Below are 18,594 nucleotides of genomic sequence, written 5' to 3' on the forward strand. Positions count from 1 at the left end.
GCCTTCCTCTTAGCACGTTTCTCCCTTGCGTCCTGAGATCAAGTTTCTTCAAAGCCCATGACACCTTTGGTAAAGGCTATTCTCCAAATGGAGTGCTCACAGGCCAGTGTTTCCCAGTTATCAGTAAAATAGAAAAAAAATTCCTTCAGTAGCACCTTAAAGACCAACTAAGTTTTTATTTTGGTATGAGCTTTCGTGTGCATGCACACTTCTGGAGATACACTCCAGTTATCAGAGTTTATACTACATTTTTTAAGATTTGCCTTGAGACAGTCTTTAAACCTCTTTTGTTGACCACCAGCATTACGCTTTCCATTTTAATGTTCGGAATAGAGTAGTTGCTTTGGAAGACGATCATCAGGCATCCACACAACATGACCAGTCCAACGAAGTTGATGTTGAAGAATCATTGCTTCAACAGTGGTGATCTTTGCTTCTTTCAGTACACTGATATTAATTCGCCTGTCTTCCCAAGTGATGTGTAAGATTTTTCGGAGACACCGTTGATGGAATCTTTTGAGGAGTTGGAGATGGCGTTTATAAGTGGTCCATGTTTCACAAGCATATAGTAAGGTAGGTAGTACAGTAGCTTTGTAAACAAGCACTTTGGTTTCCCTGCAAATGTCCCGGTCCTCAAACACTCTGCACTTCAATCGGGAGAAAGCCGCACTCGCAGAGCTCAGGCGATTCTGGATTTTGGCATCAGTGCTGGCCCTTGTGGAAAGGTAACTGCCTAGGTAGGAGAAGTGATCAACATTTTCCAACGTTACACCACTGAGTTGGATTTGTGGCACTGCAGAAGGGTTATTTTGTACTTCTTGGTGCAGCACTTTGATTTTTGGGATGTTGAGTGATAGGCCAAGCTTTTCGTAACCACCTACAAAGATATTTAGGATGGTTTGGAGGTCATCCTCTGAGTGTGCGCACACTACGTTGTCATCAGCATACTGAAGCTCTATGAAGGAAGTTACGGTAACCTTACTTTTTGCTTTCAGCCTGTTCAGGTTGAAGAGCTTTCCATGTGTTTGATATATGATTTCTACTCCGGTGGGGAGTTTCCCATCAACAAAGTTTAGGATCATGGCAATGAAAATAATGAATAGAGTTGGGGCAATAGTATAACCCTGTTTAACAACTGATCCCACTGTGAATGGTTCACTTTGAGAGCCATTGTTATCTGCAATTGTTGCTGTCATATTATCATGGAGGAGCTGAATGATGTTTACAAATTTATCTGGGCAGTCAACTTTCAGAAGGACAGTCCACAGGGCATTGCGATTTACAGTGTTGAAAGCCTTAGTTAGGTAAATAAACGCCATATACAGGGGTTGGTTTTGCTCTCTGCATTTTTCTTGAAGCTGTCGAGTGGTGAAAATCATGTCCACTGTCCCCCTAGAAGGACAGTGAATCCACAGGTTATGTGGCTTACATGAGTAGATCACACTTACGAAAGATCTCCAGGGGAAGAAATGTACAGATGCAGCCACTGGAAAGGAGGGAGTGTGGAGTCAATTCTGAAGTGACATGGGTGGTGTGTGGTCTTCCTTCACTGCCCATTGTGGGGAGTTTCATTGCAAGACAGGGAATATGCCCAGTTGCCAAGGCAGCTGGTTGATGCACCTTGGATTCTGGCACCTGCAAGGGGCAATGAAACTGCTCTCACAGAATGCATTGTAAAGACAAGGAGTGTTACCCCATTGCTCCGCAATACATTATCTTGCAATACATTATGCTCCTTCCTTGGCCCTCAATGATGCTCTCCATAGGCATATCTGATTTGTTCATGGTGGGGGGAAATGGTATTATTCAGCCAACAGCTCTCAGAATAGCCAGCATATACTTCTTTTTTTCTTATATATATATATATATATATATATATATGCAATTTGCAATCAGATGTAAAACATTATAGCAGAGCAGTCAAAAGACTGACACCAGCAGAAGCAATAAAAGCTATCAGATTAAAACCACACAGCTGATATGCAAGGAAGCCTAGGCAAATAAAAAGGCTTTGGAAAGATACTGAGCACCAAGTGATCCTCCCTGGGAAGGGTGCTCCAAATGTGAGGAACCCAAACTGAAAAGGCCTCCCCTTCAGCCCCCATCTACAGAGCATAAGAGGGCAGGAGGGTGCACTTCTCTGCCTGTGGATAAACTAGCATAATTTTAATTCTGGACCACTTATAAATGCCATCTCCAACTCAAAAGATTCAATCAATGGTGTCTCCGAATTTTTTTACATATCACTTGGGAAGACAGGTGAACTAATGCCAGTGTACTGGAAGAAGCAAAGATGATCAGCAATGATTCTTCAACATCAACTTAGTTCGTCCGGTCATGTTGTTCGGATGCCTGATGATCGTCTTCCAAAGCAACTACTCTATTCCGAACTTAAAAATGGAAAGCGTAATGCTGGTGGTCAACAAAAGAGGTTTAAAGACTCTCTCAAGGCAATTTTTTTTTAAAAAAATGTAGCATAAACACTGACAACTGGGAAACACTGGCCTGCAAGTGCTCCAGACTTTACCAAAGGTGTCATGGGCTTTGAAGACGCTCGAACTCAGAATGAAAGGGAGAAACGTGTTAAGAGGAAGGCACGCTTCCCTCAGCGTGATCAACACCTGCCCGGAAACCTATGACCTCACTGTGGAAGGATGCGTGGATCCAGAATTGGCCTCCACAGGCACCTAAAGACACATCGTTAAGACTGTGTTCATGGAAGACAATCTTATCTGGCTATGAGTGATCACCAAAGAATAAAAATAATGTTGTATTATTTTAATATTGTTGAAGGAATTAATGGACTTGGCACCCCGCTCCTCCGAGTTCTAAGCCCATCACTTCCTTCAGCCACCAATATGAAATACCGGTAGCAACAGTTCCATAAAGCAGACCTCAGTTTCTCAATAGAGAAAAAACTTTTTCAGGTATTCCAAACCTGTTATATAATTCCCCCAACCGCCAGATAATATTCTAAATATTCTGCCATTCTTTCGCACACATTCTCCATTCACCAAAAAATGTTGGAGAATTTTGGGGAGGCTATTTTTTTCACCTAACTCTGAACTTGCTTAGAGGACAGAACAGTAAGCCAGCTTCCTTGAGGAGCCACAGGGAACTTTCAAACACTACCTTCGTCTGGCTTCAGCTTCAATCTGTTAACCCATAACTGTTTGGCCACAGCTTCCATACATTCATTCAGGATACATATAACAACATAAGAAGAGCTCTTCTCTGTCCTGAATCTTCAACCCATCATCTTCATTCGATGGTCTGAATGAATTCAAGTGTTATGGAAGTGGGGCGGAATTCTCCACATTCTCTATGCATAATCTTATAAACCTCTTTATTATATTGCCCCTTAACTTACCTTCTTTCCTCATTTGTTGTTGTTTAGTCGTTTAGTTGTGTCCGACTCTTCGTGACCCCATGGACCAGAGCACGCCAGGCACTCCTGTCTTGCACTGCCTCCCGCAGTTTGGTCAAACTCATGTTCGTAGCTTCGAGAACACTGTCCAACCATCTCGTCCTCTGTCGCCCCCTTCTCCTAGTGCCCTCAATCTTTCCCAACATCAGAGTCTTTCCCAAGGATTCTTCTCTTCTCATGAGGTGGCCAAAGTATTGGAGCCTCAGCTTCACGATCTGTCCTTCCAGTGAGCACTCAGGGCTGATTTCCTTAAGAATGGATAGATTTGATCTTCTTGCAGTCCATGGGACTCTCAAGAGTCTCCTCCAGCACCATAATTCAAAAGCATCAATTCTTCTTCCTCAATTAAAAAGCTCCAAACATTGTAAGCCTTTCCTCATATGGGAATTGCTCCGTTTGATCATGTTGGTTGCCCTTTTCTGTATCTTTTCCAGCTCTAAAACACCATTTTGAAGTGATGCAGCCACAGCTGTACATAGCATTCCAGTGCGGTTGCCCCATATATATGTATAAAGGCAGTAAAGGTAAAGGGACCCCTGACCATTAGGTCCAGTCGCTGACAACTCTGGGGTTGCGGTGCTCATCTCGCTTTAGTGACCGAGGAAGCCGGCGTAGAGCTTCCAGGTCACATGGCCAGCATGACTAAGCCACTTCTGGCGAACCAGAGCAGCGCACGGAAACGCCGTTTACCTTCCCGCCGGCGTGGTACCTATTTATCTACTTGCACTTTGACATGCTTTCGAACTGCTAGGTTGGCAGGAGCAGGGGCTGAACAACGGGATCTCATCCCGTCATGGGGATTCAAACTGCCGACCTTCTGATCAGCAAGCCCTAGGCTCTGTGGTTTAACCCACAGTGCCACCCGCGTCCCACTATAATGGCAGTACCCGGATGCATATATTGATAAAAGTATAGAAACCAAAGCCATCGTTCCAGTTCTTTGTCCAGCAGTGAGAGACAGGACGACTTGGTGGTCTTCTTCCCTAGCTAGTGATACATCCATAGTCCACCTGATCAATGCATTACAATAGAAGCATCTTGGGGAAATATGTCATTAATCCCATGAGAAGACCCTACCTGGCTCTGCTGCTCTACCCCCCGTACAGTACCATGAGGTTTGTTGACTAGATGAGAGCAGAGTCATCTCCAGGTTTTGGAGGGCTCTTGGGCAATATACCCTCCATGACCCACCTTCTGGGGTTTGTTGCAGCAGGTCCAGAGGACCCACTGATAAGGTATGGTTTGGGCCCTTTGTAGATGCCCACCCAAGCATTCATTTGATGCTGGCCCTGGATGAAATAACTGCTATAGGCAGAAATGATGCTCAGCTTGCACAGCACAACCAGGGAGAACGTTCTGATACTTACTCTGTCCTCCCATTTTGTTTAGGACATAATATGACAAAAAGGTTAAACTGTAAGTACACCTGCCAGGAGTAAGAGGAAATTCATTTCTTTCATTTATATCATGTCTTTCCTCCTTTGAGCTCGAGACGACACACATGGTTTTCTTCCCGTTTTGTCCCCAGAGCAACCCTGCAAGGTAGGCTGCGCTGAGGAATAGTAATTGCCCAAATAACTCAGCTAAATAGGTACTTGTACCTGGCTCTCTGAGGTCCTAGTCATTCAAAGGTGAACCTACCTAATTCACATGTTTGAAATTCAAGCTTCTCTGAATTTAGTGGTGAATTTTGCAGAGCAGTACTCCAGCCAAGTAAAGCGTACAAAAATGCATATAATTAGGTAAGGTGTGCACAGAAATTCATACCTAAGTGAAAATAATATAGAGAGGTGCATTATTTCAGAGACCTCCGCTCTGTTTTGTTGGAAGCCGCCCAGAGTGGCTGGGGGAACCCGGCCAGATGGGCGGGGTATAAATAATAAATTATTATTATTATTATTATTATTTGCAAAAAATGTGTATATTGGGCAAAAATGCATACAAGCAGATGTACCTGATGTATCATGTCTTCTTTATATTCTGTTGGAAGCTGCCCAGAGTGGCTGGGGCAACCCAGTCAGATGGGCATAGCACAATTTATTATTATTATTATTATTTCACACTAAAATGCTGATGAATTTTCACGAGGACTTATTTTGAAAGAAATAGCAAACTGATGTGGAATTGTGGAGAACTGAACTTTAGATTGAAAACGAAAAAGAGAAATGAAGAGAAGGCAAATTTGTGAGATCATCATCATCATCATCACTTTTAATTTGTATACCGCCTTTCTATCATACAATACTCAAGGCGGTTTACAAGCTGAAGAAACAGAATCTAATGAAATACAAAACCACCTTATAACAATCTAATGCAATACAAAAATGTGATAATAAAACATAGCTTTAAAATCAGCAATCAAATAATGTAATGTTCAACAATCATTAGAATAGTATAGAATAATATCAGCATATGAAAATTAAACAGAAACCCACTCTTAACATTTATAATAAATAATTTCAAAACAACAATCAATAAAACAACAGCAAGCCACAGTGCATAAAACAATACAATACAATTTGAAAAACAGAGGCTGGAGAGTGAGACAAGGCAGGTGGAAGGAGGCCTTGCCTGATGGAGTCTCTCCCCTCACAGTTCTTCCTCCAGGCACAGCTTCCTTATGAGGAGTCCCAGGGCCGGAGGGGGCGAGGCAAGGCAGGTGGAAAGAGGCCTTGCCTGATGGAGTCTCTCCCCTCACAGTTCTTCCTCCATCCATTCCCTATTCCCGGTTGCGAGTAGAAACAGAATGTTACTTTTGAAAACGCTTTGTGTTTGTGTGTGCCTTTGTACCGTGTTTCCCCCTTTTTAAGGCGTAGTCATAAAATAAGCCATAGCAGCATTTCTAAGCATTTGAGAAATATAAACCGTACCCCGAAAATAAGCCATAGTGATAGGCGCTGTGCGGAAGAGATCACTGAGCTCCCCGAGTCAGCAGCAGCAACGCCGGCCGCAGCAGTGTTTGCTGAGTCCTTTCTTGCTTTTGGGACTTGGTTACTGTGCTGGCTTGGGATGGTGTGTGTGCAATTGCTGTTGCTGCTTCGTGTTTTTCAGCTGGATTCTCTGGGTTCTAAGCACTTTCCCCCGTTTGTTTGTGAAGCAGCACTCGGCTGCAGCCCCTGCCTCTCCCGACGGCTGCATGAATGCGAGGCTGGAGTTGATCGCTATCTCCTTTTCCATTTCTTTTGTCTTTGAGCACCCGGCCCCGCCCCCTCTCCCCTTCGTGGAATGAAGAACAGAGTTTTAGCAGCATTTCCTCATTATAAAAAAAAGGTCAGGAACTTTTACTTTAACCTCAAAAATGGGATATTTCCTCTCTCTAAAAACAACTCTGACCTGAACACCAATAAAACGGGGGTAGATCACCTCCAGTTTATAAATCCGCAAGTAGATCGCAGTCTCTTGGAAGTTGGGCTCTATACTTTGGCTGATTGCAAGCCTTTGCATCTTTAAAAAACAAAAACCATGCGCTTCTCAGTCTTAATTTTCCTTTAATTCATCCCCCTATACCCTCCTCCAACCATTGTCTCCTTCCATTCCTTACCCCCCTCCCTCTCTCCCCACTTCCCTCACTCCTGTGCGATCTCATTTAGTCATATACTTGCTTTTTCTGTTGTGTTGTCTATTTTATATTTAATATTATTACCCTTTATGATGTTATTTTTCCCCTTGCGATAATTATTTATTTTTTATCTTTAACTAACTTTCCTTTCCATATTTTTCCATATATAACTCAACACTTTCCCATTCCTTCTTAACTCTTTGGATAGAGTGCCCCCCCCCATTATTGTTGTTAATTTTACAATTCCTGGATTTTTTATGGAACCGAACAGCTCGGGTGCTTCAGAATGTGCCTTCTGTTGCTACAGGGCTATGGGGCTTCACTATTTGACCCCCCACCCCAGGTTGGGATTTTTAAAGTAGTTCTGTGGGTCCCAGGGCACAGAATCACCCCGATCCTTTCCTTTGTCTAAACAGACCTCTTCCCCCCTGACTTTGGAAGGCTGTGCTTCAAGGGTGATACCAGGGGTTTTTTAAGACCTGCGCCTCTTAAGGATTGTTACGGTCCATAACTTCCATTGCTTTCTACAGGGTTGGGGGTTTAAAGCACTGCCACCCCCACCCCACCCTGCAGGCGCTCGGAACTGGCAGCGCCAACAACGCGCCCAGCAATGTGCAGAAGAGAGCACCGAGCATCCTGAGCCAGTGGGTCCCAGTTGTACCAGCACTTTTTTAAAAAAAAAAAGACACCCCCTGAAAATAAGCCACTGTGTGTTTTTTTGAGGGAAAAAAGTTATAAGACGGTGTCTTAAAAAAGGGGAAACACGGTATACACAAGTATGTTTTTGTTCATTCCTAAGTAGGCTACCTTCATGTGATAACATTTGACTCAAGGGTCCTTAACATCAAACAGAAAACACACGTAATTTTCAAAAAATAAAATAAAATGCAATGGCCTTCCTGTCCCGTTCCCAACTTCACTCCTTGGCCACATCTTCTGGAGATGTTTTCATCCAGGGAGGAGGCAAGAGAGAAAGGAAAGAAAGGAAAGAAAGAGAGAAAGAGAGAGAGAGAGAGAGAAAGAAAGAGAGAAAGAAAGAAAGAAAGAAAGAAAGAAAGAAAGAAAGAAAGAAAGAAAGAAAGAAAGCCGAGACAGGATAAGGGGTGTAGACGCCACAGAGGAGGGGTAGAGCCTTGCATCTTTAATTGCTGCATGGTAGCAAATAACAATTATGAATCATGAATTATGGTTCTGGAGGAGACTCTTGAGAGTCCCATGGACTGCAAGAAGATCCTATCCATTCTGAAGGAAATCAGCCCTGAGTGCTCACTGGAAGGACAGATCCTGAAGCTGAGGCTCCAATACTTTGGCCACCTCATGAGAAGAGAAGACTCCCTGGAAAAGACCCTGATGTTGGGAAAGATTGAGGGCACAAGGAGAAGTGGACGACAGAGGATGAGATGGTTGGACAGTGTTCTCGATGCTACGAACATGAGTTTGACCAAACTGTGGGAGGCAGTGGAAGACAGGAGTGCCTGGCGTGCTATTGTCCATGGGTCACGAAGAGTCAGACACGACTAAACAACAGCAAATAACCAAGTTATCATTTGGAATATTCATTTAGACATGCAACAGCAATGTAGAGAAGCCGCCCAAATCCTCCCTCCCACAGAAAGCAAGCAACCCCAAAAGCGTCCGGCCTTCCACCACGTGGGGCCACCTGAGGAAGAGGTGGAGCCCCAGGTGGTCACCACAAAGTCCCCCCCCCCCCGCCAAGCATTGGCCTGTCGCTTGTTCATATTAGCCTTTGAGCAACAGAGCTGACCATACATAGCCGGGGCCTAGTGATGCCATGGGATGGCCCGTGAGTGGTAAGCCGAGCAGACTCTTTATTTGGCCTAGCTAAAAATAGGCATGTCGGGCCGGCAGAGGGTGGGGGTGGGGGGAGGAGAATAAGAGATAGAGAAGGTAAGGGGGGGGGGTATAAAAAAAGAGGCAGAGTCAGGACCCTGCAGGGCTAGTAGTCAATGGGCTGAGAGAAGGGATTGAACTCCAAATACTCCCTGCTCGGCCATCTCCAGCTGGCAGGCTATTTTTTGCCATGGTTGACTAAATATGGTCAGGGAGGGAATGGCAGGGGAAGGGGGCCACTTGCCTTGAGTGCGTGTTTCAGATGCTTCGCTGGGTATATAAGCACTAGAAAGGTGGATTCGTTTCCTGATCAGCTTGCTTTGCCCCTGCACCTCTCGAGTGTGTGCAGATTCCCCCACCCCACCCTCAAATCTCTCTCTCTCTCCCCACCCCCCCACCCCAAATCCTCTTTCCTTTCTTTTGTTCCATCCTGACCTCTACTTCAGGCTGACCTTTTGGGGAAGGGCAATTGGGGTGGGTGGGCAAAGCGAGAGGGTGTGTTGAGCGGGGGGAGAAGAGAGAGAAACAGAGGGCAGGAAAGACTTCTGGAAATAAGACAGCCTCTCCCCCCCCCCAACTTGGAGGTGTCCGACTTCCTGCACATGGGAGGTTTCTTCTTCTTCTGAACTCCTGCTGCTCTTCCTGCTCTCTCTCTCTCTCTCTCTCTCTCTCTCTCTCTCTCTCTCTCTCTCTCTCTCTCTCTCTCTCTCTCTCTCTCGCCTCAGCTGTAAGCGTGCAAGCCTTCCCCTCCTCCCTCTCTACCTTTAGCTGGAGATGCTGCAGGAGGAACAGTGATGTAGTAGTTGTGCCTGTTGTGGGGTGAGGTGGGGTGTGGGTGTTTCTGTGTGCGAGAGGAGAGAGGGTGGAAGATGGCTGGGGGTGGGGTGGGGTTGCCTCAATATTCTCTCTCTCTCTCTCTCTCTCTCTCTCTCTCTCTCTCTCTCTCTCTCTCCCCTAGTGAGGTCTAATACCATTACAGGGCCGCACTTTCTCCCTTTTCCCCTCCTGCATTAGAGATTAGCTTTAAGGAAAAGGCTGACGGCTGCTGCATGCAACGCATTATTACCTTGTGATTCCATGACCCTCCTCTATGCATCCCTAACTCTCAAAAGCTGATTCAGCTTTCAGCTAGTGCTCTGGTGACTTCCACTGCTGCAACAGAAAATCTTCTAACTGGTATGTCTTTTTTTTTTAAAAAATTCCACCTCCACCTCCCCTTTTTGCTACCTGCCTCCCCCTCTTTTCTCCCCCCCCTATTTCTTTCTCCCCCCCCCACCTTCCAACTGCACCAAGCTTAGCTTTGTTTTAAAGAGACCTGCTGCAGGACTCTCCTTGTGCATGCAAGCAACTTGTCTCTCTGTGTGTGCACTTAAAATGCATGCTTTCTAGATCTGGCAGAAGGGGTATAATCTGTGCATGCTTTCAGACAGGGGGTGGGTTAGCGTTAGGGCATTTTTCAGATTCCTTCTTCTCTCTCTCTCTTCTGTCCCTTCCCTTCTTTCCTCTTGTTGTTGTTATTCTATTGCTGTAGCACACACTCCGCATTTTTTTTAAAAAAAAAAGCATGGGGGGGGGAACTGCAGAGCAAGCAGTGGACTAGAATAATTGGAACTGAAATGCTAGAACTTTGACATGCAGTCATTTTGCAAGGTTAAACCAACCTTTTAAATGCCTCATTCAGATATGAGCTGGCTAATGACAGCTGGGGAAAGTCGTGGTGCGGGTGGGGGGGGAGGGGGGAGGAAGAGAAATCTTTTGATATTAAAAGCTAGTGGCTGTAAGCTGTAATGATATTGAGCCAGGGGAGGGGAAAAGTTGGGGGAGGGAGAAAGAGAGAGAGAGAGGATTCAAGGTGGTTAAACTTAGCCTAACTTGCCATGATCTTAATGCTGCGGTGATTAACCATTGAAATGCCAAGGTTGTGATCATTAATTACCTGTGCATGATTTATGGGTAATCAAAATGGGAGGCTGGGGTGAGGGGGAAAATGCCTGTAGCCAGGATAGGTACATTGGTGAGGCAAGGATACTGAAATGCAAGTTACACTTAAGAGCACCTCCTAGGTAGTTTCGGGTTTCTTCTTCTTCTTCTTCTTCTTCTTCTTCTTCTTCTTCTTCTTCTTCTTCTTCTTCTTCTTCTTCTTCTTCTTCTTCTTCTTCTTCTTCTTCTTCTTCTTCTTCTTCTTCTTCTTTCTTCTTCCTTGGCCTTGAAGATGATCTTTCATATGGGGAGTCAGGTGGCACCCCAGGCAGACTTTTAAAGTCATACAGTAACCAAGAATGCACTGTGGATTTGATGTCGTGGATGTAAGTGATCATCTGTATAAATGCCTAAAAGCATGTGCAGTGTTTAATGCTTCAGCGCCACAGACTTAAGATTACTTTTGCGAAAGGAGGCGATTGCAGGATCGCTTCCTCCCCAGAGAGAGTGTTTCTATGCATATGTATTTGTGTCGCCATAGTTGTGTGCCTGTTATCTCAGCACACCGATATGCATGTGTTCCAGATCTATGCCTATATAATGACTACTTATTCCATGCATTGTGGCTGTGATCTTTGGATCACGCACCGGGGAGTAGCCCCATCCACTCCAGCAGGACTGCTCCCGAGCTAATGCATGAAGGGATTGCAGCCTCTATTCCCTCGGTGTTTCCTCCCTCCTCTCCCCACCCCACATTTCTTCTTCTGTAGTGTGTGCTCGCTGTACATGTGTGCAAGAGGAAGAATGAATTCCTAACACTCAGCAACAATGTGCAATTGCGTAGTCAGAGAACCTGTCACTGTAATTGCTCTGTTTCTCCAACGCTTCTTCTTTCTTTCCCCTTTTCTCATTTTGCTCAGAATACAATTGTTAAACATTGAAAACCCAGCCAATCCAATAAGAAACATGCACTCAGTTTCAGGGCAGGTTTAGTAACCTTCCATTTCGCTTGCAACTTTCCCACTGGTTACTTTCTCTGGAATGTTGCACCTTTGGACGCAGATGGCCATTTTGCAAATATTGGAGGTTGGCATTCCGGCTCTCTGGGGGTTGAGGAGCTAAGCTCTGGATGGAAAGGTGGGCGTGTGTTGCCTTTATGCCACCACACCCACAAGGAGCCAACTCTCGCCCTGATTTCAGTGCCTTCTTCAGTCCTCCTCCTTCTTATAATTATTGTTTTAAAAGAGAGAAAGTGTGCCGTTCTTCCCCAGATATTCTGCACACTCCTTCGCCTTCTTACTATGCAGGGTTTTCCCCACTATCAATGAACTGAGCACTCCAGATGAATGTGAGGAACTTGCCCTCTGTTACCCTTGAGGGTGTGAAAATGATAAATAACCCTGACGAAATGTAAAAGCAGCCGCTGAGCTATATAATTCTGCTGTGCTAAAAGAAAAGGGAAAAAAGACCTGGAGAGGAGCCCTTTGGGTAATAATAAACCCTGTGCAAAGAGTGAACGTAACACAAATTGCCCATCTCTCCCCCCCCACCTCTGCAACAGCAGCAAATGGCTACTGAATTAAATTGAAGCCAGACTTGAAAACTTTGAGGTGACTTTGTGCTGCTTCATGTAGGGGAACTGCCGTCCCCTTAACCCTTTTGCATCTACAGGGTTCTGCTCTTCCCCTCTGCACTTTCGCAAAGGGAATTCCCCTAGTTGCCAATTAGCAAATGCTCCATTTGTGAGGAGAAAGAGGTGCAGGCATGTAGGAAAGAGTCAGGGAGGCAACCAAGTGTCCTTTGCAGTAATTTTAAAGAGGGAGGGAGGGGAAGAAATAGATGAATAAACACAGTGGGTTGCCGCCATCCACTTGTGGCTATTTTTTACAGGGCACTTTTTATTATTGGATGAAGGAGAAAGCCACATGAAGGCCTCTGTGGCTCTGGATAAGAATGGTTCTTTTTTTCCCCCCTGGGTAGTTGCTGCTGGGTTCTGAGCAAAGGACGCGTTCTTGCTATCTCCATCTCAGTCAACTTAATTCCACTGCCTTGGTGCATTCAGACCAGAGGGAGTTCCCTTCTGTTGAATCCAGACCGTAGGAAATTGGCCGCAGTTGAAATGAATACTTTTTGGGGTGCAGGTGGGGGGCGGGGAAGGTGTAGAAGAAAAACTAGGGAAATGAAGGGATTATCACATTGCTATATTGTTACTGCTTTTTTCTTCCTTCCTTTCTTTTTAAAAAAGAGTAGTAGTAGACGATATTTAAACAGAAATGATGCAATGTATCTGAGCAAGACAAAACCAATCTCCTGCCTTAGCTGACTTGTGGAATGAGGGTGCCTGCTTTGCATAATAATAATAATAATAATAATAATAATAATAATAATAATAATAATAATACCACTGATTTGGAGATTGTGGAGAAAACAGGGAAGCTTACTTCTCAGCTGCTTTTTTTAAAAATGAACCGTGGAGGTTGTGAGGGTGGGGTTGCAAAGCCCCATCAATACAATTAAGTATTCCAAAGTGCTTAGTTTGCCACTTGCTAAGTTTACTTAAACCCTCTTTAAAGGGTTCATTAGAAGACTGTGAGAAATGGTAAAATTCATTAACATTAAGGCAGCCGTTCTGCATTTGCCTGTAAATTGGTATTGATCTGCATGGCTCAGGCTGGTGGCAGGGAGGGAGGAGGGAGGGAGGGAGGGAGAGAGAGAGAGAGAGAGGAGGTTGTAGCCGTCAGATGGAGCAGGTGAGTGGGCAAGCGAAGCACACCATTACAGCAATGCTGAACGAGCATTATGCACCCAGTGTGACCTCCTGCTTTGCTGGATGTCTAAATCCTGCTCATAATAGTCTCCTATTCAGTGCACTCGTCATTCTCAGTGGTGCTACTCGGACCTCATTGTTAAGGGGGCTTTAAAGCTCAGAGTGGCTGTGAGGTAACCAGTGAGGAGAGAAAAAAGAGAGAGAGAGAGAGAGAGAGAGAGAGAGAGAGAGAGAGAGAGAGAGAGAGAAGACCGCCTGATGCAAAGAGGAGGGAGAGGCAAGGTTTCACACACATGGAGAAACACACATGCACACACACACACACACACACACACACACACACACACACCCTCCGAGGAACAGCTCTTCGGACTTCCATTCTGGCCTACACTCAACAGCTCTGTCCACCCATCCACCTTGGGCTTCTCCAGTTCTCTGTCTCATTTTCGCCTGTCCTCAGGTCTATTTCGGGCATCCTCTAATGTCACAAAGTTCAACCAGAAGATACTTTACAGGGGAAAAAACTCTTCTCCACTGCCCCCTCCACACCAAAATAGAGAGGGGGGAACTCCAAGGAGGGGGGGGACCCCAAGCCCCCTTCCTTTTGTGGGTTTCCTATCCTTCAGGCCGAGACTCCTTTACAGTGACCTACAGAAAGGGGGAAAATTATATCAGTGGACGCCTGAGGTAAGAAATAAACTCCCTCCTTTTTCTTATGTTTTTTTTGCGTTGGCTAAATGGGGGGGGGATCTATCCTGTATTTGAGTGTGTGAGCTTTTTTCCTTCTTTCCTTCTGATGAACTGTCTTACACCTGCTGTATGGAATGTGTTGATTTGTTACGTATATAAAGTGGACTGTTTGGTTTTTTTATCTGTGGGTGTGCTGAACATTTTTGTTTAAAAGTGTGTTGTGGGGCGGGGGAGGAGGGAGTTAGCACTGACTGTATTTATATATAATATGCTGACAGGGAAGGAAGAAATATGTTTTACTTGAGTGCGTGTGCAAAGAAATTAAACCTTTTCTTCACTCCCTTATAATGTGCGTTGGGAATATTTATGATAGCTGAAAGTTTCTAGACTATGGTTTTAAAAGGAAAAAATCCTTCTTGAGGTGTGGGTTTGCAAATCTGTGCTGGCTTTTGGATTAACACAAACAACTGTTTATAATTGCATATTGCTTTTTTTAAAAAAAGAAATAAATTATGCCACTGTGGGGAATTTGATTGTTGCGAAATTTGCTTGAACCCCTCCCCCTTTTGCACACCGTATTCTCCTGTCCTGTTCTTGTGGGGGGAGGTGGGGTAGAAGGTGCCTCTACAGAGGTCTCTGTGGATGGTCAGAGATGAGTCAGAGGCAAGGTAGGTGGATGTCTCTGTTTGTGCAAGCTGGCAGCTGGTGGGATGGGATGGGAAGGCGAGGCGAGGCAAGGCGGAGAAGCCTGCTCTTTTTCAGACCTCCTTGCGCTGTGGATTCTACCTGGCGAGCCTCTTAGATGCCCATCCCGAAAACTACCTGCTTGAGAGACATACTTCTTTATATGCCCATATGAACCTCGCAAACTATGGAATGTAAAGAAGTATGTATTTCAGGTACGGACCTTCGCAATGGCACTAATGTGGGTGTGTGGGTGCGTGGATATCTTAAAAGAGAGAGAAAGGTTTGCTCTCTTTCTTTCTTTCTTTCTTTTTTAATTTAATGCCTGACATGGCAGACTGACTGGGGAGTCAATTGATGGTCGTGTTCCAGCGCGTGTATTGTTCTGTCACTTTGCCTGTGTCAGCAGGTGGAAGTGTTCATCAGGAGGACATTAAATATTCAATATGCTGACTGCGGTATGGGCTTTGAAAGGCAACGGCAGAGGAAAGCTCGCTGTCCACTTCTGTGGCTCTCGCTCTCTTTTCCAAGAAGAAGAAGAAGAAGAAGAAGAAGAAGAGGAAAAAGAAGCAGGGTTAGGGGGCCTCCTTCCTTGCCTGCTTGCAAGGCTCCCTTTCCACATAGAAGACGGACCTCGAAATCCCATAGGGAAGAAAACACACCCCAAATCTATATATTTCTGTGCGGATGTGTGCATGCGTCTTGCGTGATAGAGGCATATTGAGCAAAGGGAAGGCTTTGGAAACGCGAATGGCATTTTTTGAGCGAACCGGAGTTCGGAAACTTCCGCCTTTGCTGGGTTTAAAAGTTATTTCTGTTTCAACCTGTAAAAAGCAGATTCATACTGACCTCTTCTGCTTTAGAATGTAGGATATTGAGTAGGTGCATGATTACACACATGCCTCATATTTTAAGAGGGTGTGGGCAAACGTGTGGTTCAGGCAGGTTTTTCCATCTATTCCATTGGTATTTTTTTGGGGGGGGTTGGGCATTTAAAAAAGATACAGTCAGGGGTCAACGGTGCTTTGAAGCTTTATTTGTCGCCACGACACATTTTGCAATTTATTTATTTTTTTAAAGGAAAAGTGTCAAAAGGGCTGAATGCTTCTTGCTGGGCATTTCATACTATGACTCCCTTGTCTGTTTAATTGTCCGCCACAGCCAAAAAAGGACCCCTGTCATATGCAATAAAATTCCTAAAATCCTCGAAGAATTGAAGAATTGTGAATTGAATCACATTAAGTCTTCCTTAACTTATTTCACTGGTGGCACCATACTGTGTTCTCAAGTGGAATGCCTGCAGGTCTGACGTCAAGTTATTCTTAGTTTGCCAAGATGCTGCATGCCACACAGCCATCTGACAAGCTATGAGAGTCCTGATGTCTTGATTCCTCCCTCCCACCCACCCACCCCGCCGGCCGCCCCATTTCTGAGATGCTGATCAAGCAGCAGACAGATGCTGTCTTTGGAAACCTTAGCTTTGTGTGTTGTTTGGTGCTGCTAGAAGAGAAAAGCAGGATTTTGAAGGGCATCCTCTCCTCTCCCCACGCTCCCCAAATCCTTACCCAGATCTACTCAATGGAAGTCCCATTGTCACTTGTTACATGCTTATGTGGAAGGGGATTTAAGTGGCAAGCAGAAGCTCGATGACAAGTGACTGTTGGTGCTGAAATTTAGATAAATGTTTCCCCAAATACACCAGAGTGGGTTTTATATTGTAGTTCATTCAACAAATATTGTGAAAAGGCTTCTTTCTTTCTTTCTAAAATCCCTCTCAATCTTTTGCAAATTCTGTATCGATAATGTGACTGCAGAAATAGGGAGGCTGGTATCTCTAACGGCTGCCAATCAGATTTTGTTTAATGCACTGATTTGGATGAGAACATGGATTTGGGCCAGAGCCAAAGCTCGAGCTACTGCAGAGATCTAGAAAGTACATTTCTTTCTTTCTTTTCTTTTCTTTTGATAAAAAAAAGTTTTAATGTGCTGGCAGTGGACCAGGAAAGGCAAATGGCCTTGCTGATCCTGGCATCATGTGCCCTTTGCTCTTTAGGAGAATTCCACTCATGCCAGCCTCTCTGGAGCCTACAACAGGTGGAAGAGGGAGCAGTAATCTGGGTTAAAGCTAGGCTGCCAAAAGGGGTGACCTTTGGCTTGAATAGCAAGTTCTCACTCTAAGTTTAGGGAGCTAAATTGGCAAAAGGTTGTGGAAGCTGCAGGAGAGGGGCAGAGATGAGAGAGCTGACTCATAGTCTTCCACTCTCTTTCACTCTCCTAGCAGCTTCAGGAGGGTCTAAGGTGAATTGCATGTGGCCAAGCCACCATCTCTCTCTCTCTCTCTCTCTCTCTCTCTCTCTCTCTCTCTCTCTCTCTCTCTCTCTCTCTTGGAGAGGCGTGGGCCATCTATCATAAAGTGGGAGGGCATAAGCCCTCCTCTTTTGAAATCTAGGGACTGTGGTTGGCCACAGTGGATTGCCTCATTTTAAAAGACACAAAATGACCCCATTTTCTAAACAAATCAAACCACCCCTTTCTTGAGCAAGCTGGGCCCTCTTGACTAGATACGCCGATTACTGCCTTGCCATTGACCCACTCTGGAGAAAATTAAGCACCTTATTAATAGGGCTTACACTCTGAGCTATGCTCAGGGGCAGCCACTCCTGTTTTGCCGCCTGAGGCAATAAAAGGAAGTTGTTGTACATGATGCGCACCGCCTGCCTGCCAGTGTGGTGTAGTGGTTAAAAGCGGTAGACTTGTAATCTGGGGAGCCAGGTTCACGTCTCCACTCCTCCACATGCAGCTGCTGGGTGACCTTGGGCTAGTCACACTTCTTTGAAGTCTCTCAGCCCCACTCACCTCACAGAGTGTCTGTTGTGGAAGGGAAGGGAAAGGAGAATGTTAGCCACTTTGAGACTCCTTCGGGTAGTGATAAAGCGGGATATCAAATCCAAACTCCTCCTCCTCTTCTTCTTCTTCTTCTTCTTCTTCTTCTTCTTCTTCTTCTTCTTCTTCTTCTTCTTCTTCTTCTATCTTGAGGCCCTGGCCTGAAGCTTCCAGGTTCAGGGGAGATCACAGCAGAACCCCTTGAGACTGCACAAAGGCCTCCACAAGATCACACAGGGCTCATGCAAGATATCACTGGAAGCCACCGCTGCTTCTTCTCTTCATTTCTCCAGTGGCGGCAGTGGGAGCCCCTTGGATTCTGCCACCTTGTGGACGAGGCAGCCCTGGCTACACTTGACATGGAAATAGGAACTTCTGATTTTAGGACAGGGCAACCAGCGGTTCGAATCCCCGCGACGGGGTGAGCTCCCGTTGCTCGGTCCCAGCTCCTGCCAACCTAGCAGTTCAAAAGCACGTCAAAGTGCAAGTAGATAAATAGGTACCGCTCCAGCGGGATGGTAAACGGCATTTCCGTGTGCTGCTCTGGTTCGCCAGAAGCGGCTTTGTCATGCTGGCCACATGACCTGGAAGCTGTATGCCAGCTCCCTCAGCCAATAACGTGAGATGAGTGCCTCAACCCCAGAGTCGGTCACGACTGGACCTAATGGTCAGGGGTCCCTTTACCTTTACCTTTATGGTGGATGCAAAACACCAGCCTGGCACAGTGCCCCCCCCTGAACTTTGGGTTGTACCTATTTTAGCGTTAAGTATTGTGTTCAGTCAGTGGAAATATTTCTGGAACTTTCCCCACCT

At 45.4% G+C, this 18,594-nt stretch overlaps 1 long non-coding RNA gene across 1 annotated transcript in view; it reads left to right on the top strand.

Annotated features, from left to right (window-relative positions):
• Positions 1 to 10,588: 10,588 nt before the first annotated feature.
• LOC118088186 (uncharacterized) overlaps positions 10,589 to 18,594 on the top strand; it is a 99,242-nt gene continuing 91,236 nt past the window's right edge. Inside the window, exon 1 of the long non-coding RNA XR_015951197.1 lies at positions 10,589 to 14,211. This is a non-coding gene — a long non-coding RNA (uncharacterized LOC118088186). The remainder of the gene's footprint in view (positions 14,212 to 18,594) is intronic.

This window comes from Zootoca vivipara, chromosome 7, assembly GCF_965207765.1.
Source record: "Zootoca vivipara chromosome 7, rZooViv2.hap1.1, whole genome shotgun sequence".
Lineage (NCBI taxonomy): Eukaryota > Metazoa > Chordata > Lepidosauria > Squamata > Lacertidae > Zootoca > Zootoca vivipara.